The sequence below is a fragment of the Ursus arctos genome, unplaced genomic scaffold, assembly GCF_023065955.2.
Source record: "Ursus arctos isolate Adak ecotype North America unplaced genomic scaffold, UrsArc2.0 scaffold_1, whole genome shotgun sequence".
NCBI classification, from domain to species: domain Eukaryota; kingdom Metazoa; phylum Chordata; class Mammalia; order Carnivora; family Ursidae; genus Ursus; species Ursus arctos.
The window spans coordinates 89584707-89592751 of record NW_026622763.1 but is presented as its reverse complement, the minus strand read 5'-3'; positions in this window follow the sequence as shown (position 1 = coordinate 89592751).

Sequence of the window (8045 nt, the reverse complement as noted above, 5' to 3'; positions counted from 1 at the left end):
TAAAGCCAATTACCTTCCATCTGTGGGTGGGCCTCATCTAACCAGTTGAAGACCCCGGGAGAGAAGACTGAGATCCTTGGAAGTAAAAGGAATTCCGTCTCCAGGTTGCCTTCAGACTCAAGACTACAACATGAACTCTTCCCTGAGCCTCCAGCCTGCTGGCCTCCCTAAAGATGTCAGATTTGTCAACTCCAAAAATTACATGGCCAATTCCTTAAAATCTCTCTCTCTCCCTTTCAATCTCTTCTTCTACATACATGTATTGTGTGTGTGTGTGTGTGTGTGTGTGTGTGTATACACACATGTATGTACACATCCTATTGGTTCTGTTTCTCTGGAGAACATTGACTAATACAACAGCCAAGAACACAGCGCAATACGCAGGTACCTACAATCTTACGGTGGCCCTGAACACACAGCTGTACTATAAAGCTGCGCATTTCACGGAGTAGATGCTGATGTGTTCGTGTGTTCATGAGGTGGAGGGTTCTGGGGAGTCCCAAGCCCTATTCTAAACTGGGTCTTGGCGCAGAAACTTCAGGCTTCATGTTCTAAGAAAATATTTCCCAATATTGCCCCTGGGTGCAAAGGGGAGAGGGTAGAAGGAGTCCACCCCGTTGACAGCCCCAGTGCGCAAATGCACGTGTCCACGGCTCCTGTGTTGATTTCGTCTTTGTGATTGAAGTTCCAAGGGGATAATTATCCAGCTAATTGCTGGGGTACCAACAAGGCCTGGGCCCACACTGAAGATGGGGAAACAGCGTAACAGCCAACGCGCGCACAAACAAGGAACAGCAACTTCCGGCTCATCTCACGCCTTCCTTTTGGAACCACTCAACAAACACGACTTCGGGAATTGGCCTGTGCATAAGAAAAAGACGACCATGTTTTTGACCCACAGAGGGGCTTTATTTGGCCAGTGTGCCATTTGTAAAATTTGGGACATTTCCAATGAAAATCCAGATTCCAGTTTCTCTTTACAAAAAGGAGCATGGGGCACATTCTGTCCCCGGTCAGGTGTGGCAGTAACAAGCTGGAGCTAAGTCCCCAGGCAAGCCTTTGAAATTCAGCTCATCTCCTCTGTTCCCTAGTATTTCGCATCGGGTCCACTTGGCTCACCTGCTGGACGTGTAGACATTTGAGGTGGGGCATCTTAGCTACGCCGTCCTGGGTCACAGGCTTCTTGAAGGAAGACGTTCCTTATTCATGGTGGGGGGGTGCCCCGCAGGGCTCTGCACACACGTGGCTCTCACGGGTCTCTCATTCCACGTGGATAAGCACAGGCTGCATTTCACAAGGTCTAGCTGAAGTCACAACCTGACTTGCGGAGTGGCAGGCCGTGTCGGCAGCTGCCAGCGAGCCGCGGGTGGAGGCCGCTCCAAGGGAGTCATACGGCCCCCGCAGGAGAGCCCGGACGGGGGGGGGGGGGGGGGGGGGGGGCGGTCAAGGCCAAGAGTGCTGCCTGAGCAATTTGAGACAACAGCGAGGGCGCGCCTGGAGACGGGCAGGGTGGCTGCTCCGTGCGCTGAGACACGTTTAAAGCCACACAGGCTAAGCAGAAAATGCCTAGTGTGCCGTCAGCCCTGAGGGACTAACCCCCTGGCCGGGGGAGGGGAGGGAGCTGGAAATATTCGAGCCAGCTCAGAAGAAAGAAGGCAGTGTATTCTTGGCAGAAGCAAAACAAGCAGCAGGCATCTTCCATCGCCACCTTTGTTTTTCTGGGGTTTCCTGCTATCCCTTTGCTGGTGGGGAGACACTGCGTAGGCAGGTTTCAGAAGAGTCACTTGAACATAAAGTGCCCCCTTCCTCCAACAGGCCGCTCCTCCTGCTGTGGCCGGCCATCCTGCCTCTGTGCCCTCTGCTGTCCCACATCTCTGAGGGCCCAGATCCCACCCCAGCCTCAAGACCCACCTCAAAGGCCACCTGCACCCCGCCCCCCCAGGCTTCCTCAGTGCCCAGCTCCTTCGCTCACACTGTCCTCGCAGAAGGTCACGGCATCCCGAGCTGTGACGTGTCTTTCTCAGAGTGCGCTTAGACCCCGCCCCGACGTCCCACCCAGGGTGAACCGAGTAGCACCACGGACTCCCAGAGCCAAAGAGGATCTCGGGATGGACATTTCCATCCCCTCTTACCACAGATGAGCCAACTGGAGCCGAAGAAGGAAAACCACTTGTCCAGGGTCACAGAGCTGGCTGGTGGCAGAGGCAGAATTAGAATCCAAGTCTTAGAATTTGGGGTAAAATCAGATATACTTGTTAAAGCACAGCTCTGGAGTCGGGTGGACCATCTGCAAATCCGGTCCCGGCACCAACTGGCTGTGCGACTTTGGGCAAATGCCTTCATCTCCCCGTGTCTCCCCTCCTCATCTGTAGAATGCGGGTAAGAACAACACCTCCATCCAGCTGCTGCTTCGTGGATTAAAAGAACCCATTTACGGGGCTCTTTATCAGAGCCAGAAGCTGAGCTAGTTAGTAAGAGGACTACGTGAAGTGGTCTTTGTCAAAGTGGTTTGTCAAACGCTCTCTTCATGGAAGGGGTTGCTACTGTTCACCAGTTCCCCCCATGTTTCAGAGCTGCTCAATACTCCCTCCCCCAGCCACATACAGCTCTTAAATGTAAATTACTTGGAATAGAATAAAATTTAAAAATCAGATCTTGGGTCACACTAGCCACATTTTCAGGGCTCAATAGCTACATGTGGCTAGTGGCTACCATATGGGACGATGCAGACATGAACCATCCCCACCTTGGTAGAACACTGTGGACAGGCTGTAGTTTCAGAATCTAGAATGGACCTTAGAAGTCTAGGACAGTCCTGAAAAGTCAGAGCAGCTGAGTTCTGGGCTCCTTTGAACAATCCTTTTCCTTTCCTTTCCTTCCCTTCAAGGGCATCTCTGGATTCTTGATCTAGACCAGGAATGGAGTAAATTCCTGGGGGCAAAGTCTGGACTGTTCTGACTGCAGCCTACAACCACAGGGTGCATGATCCAGGAGGGAGGGGGCCTCGGCAAAGCCAGGAGAGACCACTCTTAGCATTGCCATTGTCCTGGCCGGTCTCCCAAAGACCCAAGGCTCTTAATGAGGAGACAGATAACACCCTATGCCCCTGGCCCCAGCCAGGGTCCTGACCAAAAGGGAGGATGGGGGAAGAATGGACACAGGCATGGCCACACCCCTTCCAAATGGTAGGAGGGAAGGCGTGGGTAGGGCAAGGGGCCCTCTGTGATCTGGACTGAAGCCCTGGAGCCCTGGAGCTTTCACCTTGGCCTTCTCTGCACAGATAACCTATCTGCGGCCTCGCTGGCCTTGGCCCCACTGCTCAAAGCTGACGGTATTGCTCTCAGCACTCCAATCGGTGTTCAGCGGCAGCTTTCACCAAGAGCGGGGAGCTCCTCCCTCACCCCAGGACTCTCTAGCAAGGAAGACTTGATACCAAGAAAGTGCCACTGGCGACCTGAAGGGTCCTGCCTCTAACTTCGCACTGCAAAGGCCAAGTGAGAGAAAAAAAAGGAGGGAGAGGTGGCTAAAGACGAAAGAAATGGGGAGGGGAAGGGATATGTGAGGGTAGGAAGGAAAGAAGAAAGAACCCAGAAGGTGGATGAATAATGGAGGAATGGAGGGAGCAGAGAGAGAGAGCAAGAGTTTTCGGAACAGAAATGCCCCAAGTTCATAGTCACTGCTAGGTCTGTGCTGCTGGCTGACGTGGTCCCCTCCCCGCCTCACACCATCTGCTGGGCTGACTCGCCCCTGATGGCAGCTGGTCAGTGGGACCCAGCGTTGACCAGGCCAGAATCGAGGGGAGGGGGGAATGGGGAGAGCTTTCTTTCCTTCCTCAGCCCATAGAATGGAATGCCCCCTCCCAGCCCTTCTGGCCCCAACCCGAGGCACTGAGACTTGGTGGGCTGTAGCTGGGTAGAGCCGGTGCAGTATAGACGACCCCTCTGCTCAGCCAGCTCCTCACCCGCCGATCCGATTCCACTCACTCTCCAGAAAGGCCTGACTCAACATCAGTAAGGGAGGAGGGATGCTGATGGGGGTCAAGGGGTCCAGTAAAGGTTCTCTGGGGCCCCAGTTCTTCTGCGGTCTGTTCAGGATGAAAGGCTGACCTCAGGGCGTCCACGTCCGAGTGCGCTCAGCCCATCGTACGCTGCCCATGTTTACCCGCAGGTCAGCAGTCTACCCAAAGCCACTGTCCCAGCCTCTTCGGCCACCTCCCCACGGTCTTGAGCCCCCTTTGCCTAGGAGACTTTTCCGCGTCCCCCCAGGGAATGAGGTCCTATATAGGTAACAGTATCTCTCCAGCCTCTTCCAGCTCTAGAATTCGTTTCTGCTCTTTTACAAATAGAGCAACTGAGACCTAGAAAAGAAAGATGACCAGGTGAAGCCTGCTTGGCCGGAGGTATCAGGCCAAGGTTGGAAGTTGGGGCTCAGGATTCCGGGTACAGCCCTTCCTCCTCTGCTACCCCAGGCCTCCTTTAAACAGAGGACAAAGAAAGTGACAGTCCCTTCCACATCCCCAGAGCACAATCTAACAGGGCATAGGACCTCCACCATGGCTTCCTAGAGGTCCGTATCTTTCCCCCTTAGAGCTGGACGCTGCCCCTCTTTTTGCTCAACAACCCAGGCTGGTCTTCTTGGCTGATTTGTGTAATCATTTGGGATCTGCCTCCCAGAGCTATTGAGAGGCTAAGAGGAGATGGGGGCGGGGGTTTCACAAACTGTCCTCGGTGGCCCCTGGGAAGTACAGTCCTCTGAGTACAAGGACCCCGGAGGCTGCCAATGGCTCCCCTCCATCCATCTCCCACCCACCCCACCCCCCGCCCCACCGGCTGGGACCTGCTGATGAAAATCATTACGTGGGGCCCTCGAAGATTCCTGGAAGGGCTGAGGCTGCAGGCATGCTTAATGGGAAGACACCATTTCCAATCTCCAAACAAATTCACAGCTCAATTGTGCAGCCTGGATGGTGCCAAATTCCTCCTGCTGAGCCCGATTTCCCTCTGACTTTTTTTTTAATTATTAAAAATACAGGCCATCTGCCATCCCTGTAGGAGGAAGGAGATGGCTGGAGGGCCACAAACAGATCCTACGTGACGCCAGGACCATAGTGCTCAGCTCTGCCAAATAGCCTCAACTATCCAATCCTAGAAAATGCCCAGAAGATTCCAGCTATTTCTTCCCTTGGGACTTTCTGTTTCTGCTCAGAAGAAAATTGGTTTCAAAGGGCAGATGCAAAGTGCACGCAGCGAGGAGCAAGGGGTCAGGATGTGGGATTAGGAGAGACAAGAGGCCTTGACAAGAATCCCATAGCAGTTTTTTTCTTGGGAAAGTCTCGGTTTTGCATGGTTTCTAGTTCCTGCTGACTCAGAGAACTCAGACCTCGGATTTCCACATGAAGGTGCTCAGCACGGCCTCACACGCCCACTGGATCCTCTATAAACCTGTTCATTTGACTTGACATCAACAACCCCGCTTTGTAATAACCTAGTCATAACGTAACCCAGACTTATTTGACTTCATTTGCATATGAGCCCTAGGGCACTATGGGAAATGAATGGGTATTGCCGGAACTCAAGGAGGTAACTGAAGGTAAGAATCCTTGGCTAGCGCAGACTTCTGGAGAGTCAAGCAGGATGCACACAGAGAGTAAGTCAGCTTGGTAATGCTGGGGACAGACAGCTGCACCCTTGTAGGTGACAGGGAGCCACAGGCTCGTTGTGCTAAAGGTAACTACTAGTCTGAGCGTGTCGCTGGGGTCCCACGGCCTCTGGAGTCCGGCTGCCTGCCCTGAGCGTGGGTTCCTCACTTTCCAGTGCTGTGAGCCCCAGCCAGTTACTTAACCGCTCTGTGCCTCACTTCCCTATTATATAAAATGGGCATCGTTAGAGTACTTATTTCATAGGGTTACTGAAAATATTTAGCAAGTTAATGCAATTAAAACCTTTTCGAATGAGGCCTGGTATAGACATCAGCTATCATATTTGTTGCTGACAAGAGCTAGATACCACTTCCAGAAATGGGTCCCGCCCTTCTTCTTACCCCCACCTTTCCCAGCCCCATGTGGGATCCCCTTGTTCTGTCCTGTCCCTGGAAGCCCGGAACTCACTTATGCTCTTCAGAGTCTAGATTCCTGCCTCCAGGGGCCCAGCTCCAGACAGGAACTGCAACAGCCAGAACAAAATGGCCCGGACAGCTGTGAGCAGGCAGGGTGGTAAGGGCTCAGAGCCTATAGCCTCTCGCAGAGAAGGAAAGGCTCCCGAGCTCCAAGGCCCCACGTGGGAAAGTCACGTGGCTGGACAAGATCTGTGGCTCGTTAGAGCTGGCCGGGACTGAGAAAGAAGGTCTCATTTCGTTCTGCTTGCATCCGGACTGGCCTCGTGGCCTGCCTGACAATAGAACATGGTGGGGTGATGCCCTAGGGATTCGGAGGCTAGGTCTTGAGAAGCCTCGTAGCTTTTTCTTGGGTTTCTTGGAACACTCATGGAGTGGCTTTGAGCCACCACAGAAGAAGCCTGATTACCCTGCTGTGGGGCTTGAGACTACATGGAGAGGAACAGCCCCCCTCCCCCCTCCCTGGCTGAGCCTAGACTTCCAGCCATTCCTCCAGGCACCAGCCGCAAAAGGGGGGCTGTCCCAGACCCTCCTGCTGAATACGATTGAGTGATCCTAGTTGCCACCCTGTGAAGAAAAAGAATCACCCGGCTGAGCCCTGCCCAAATTCCTCACCCACCAAAATCATGAAATATGAGAAAACTGTAACAAAATTCTCATTAGAAACCATTCAGTTTGGGGATGGTTTGTCATACAGCAACAGACAATGGAGTCTGTATCAGATACCAGCATAGCCAGAAGCAGCAAGGTCAGACAGGTCTGAATCACCCCGTGAGTTAGATCGAAGGATATTTTTTACAAACCTATTCTGAATCCCTTCCTTTGGGAAGCCACTCCTCCCTCACTCTCTGATAATGCCGCCAGTATAATATAAGCATAACAAGCCGTGGCAGAAAGGGTTAGCATTCACCAAACCGATTTCCTTTCTTGTTGGGCTCACAGCTGGTCTGTACTTCTCAGACCATGTTGTAGTCTATGCATATGGACAAGCCCTGGCCGATGAAAGGCGGGCCTGGCCCAGAAAAGAACCTCTTGCGTGTTGGTCCAGTATCTCTTCCCCTGTCAGTTGGTTGAATGTTGATGTTGTTGGTGACCTGGAAGCCACATGTTGAAGATGGAAGAACTCCCCTCAGCCTGTGTGCTTGAGAATGTCCTCGTGACTTAACATACGTGACTTACAGGTAAACTTCTATTGTGTCGAGCCATTGAGATTGGCAGGGCTTGTTGTGACCGCCGCTGGGGCATCTTTACTCTTCCACTGTGGTTAGTGACTCCAGCCTAGCCAATCAGAGAGTCTCTTCCTTCTGGCCATGAGATCGTACCAGTGATATCTGTAGAACTCAGGGTGGACTAACAGAGTCACTTCCTGAAATGTGCTAGGTACTCTCTTTCTCTGGAACCCATGGGAGCATTTTGCTGCCAGAGAGAGAGAGAGAGAGACAGCATTTTGATGATGTCAGTGAACTCCTGGGTTTAGCTCTGCCTGAAGCTAGACCACTCCTTGGAATACGCAGTAACATGAGCCACCAGATGCCTTCTGGGGAAAACAAAAAAGTAATTGGTGATATATTTCTATCCCTTGCCACCAAGAGTCCTAACACTGGAGGATCAGCTCAGATTTAAGGAGAGTTCATGGACAGCAGGCATCGTGAGCCCAATGTCTATGGAGAATCAGACACCCAGAGCTTCCCCTTAACACACAACCCTGCTGATAATTCAGTGGGATCTCGTATTTCATTTTAGGACACTTTTCACAACATTCCTTCCATACCAGCTGGGCAAGTAGCTCTGATCTAGGAGATGAACCCAAGCTAAGAGACAAGAGTCAGCTCTGCCTCTCTGGGCAAAACAGAATATTGACCTCAAATATGGTGTCCCTTTGTAAATTTCAAACAATTTTAGAAGCACCCAACCCCCAAGTACAGTGGTATTGT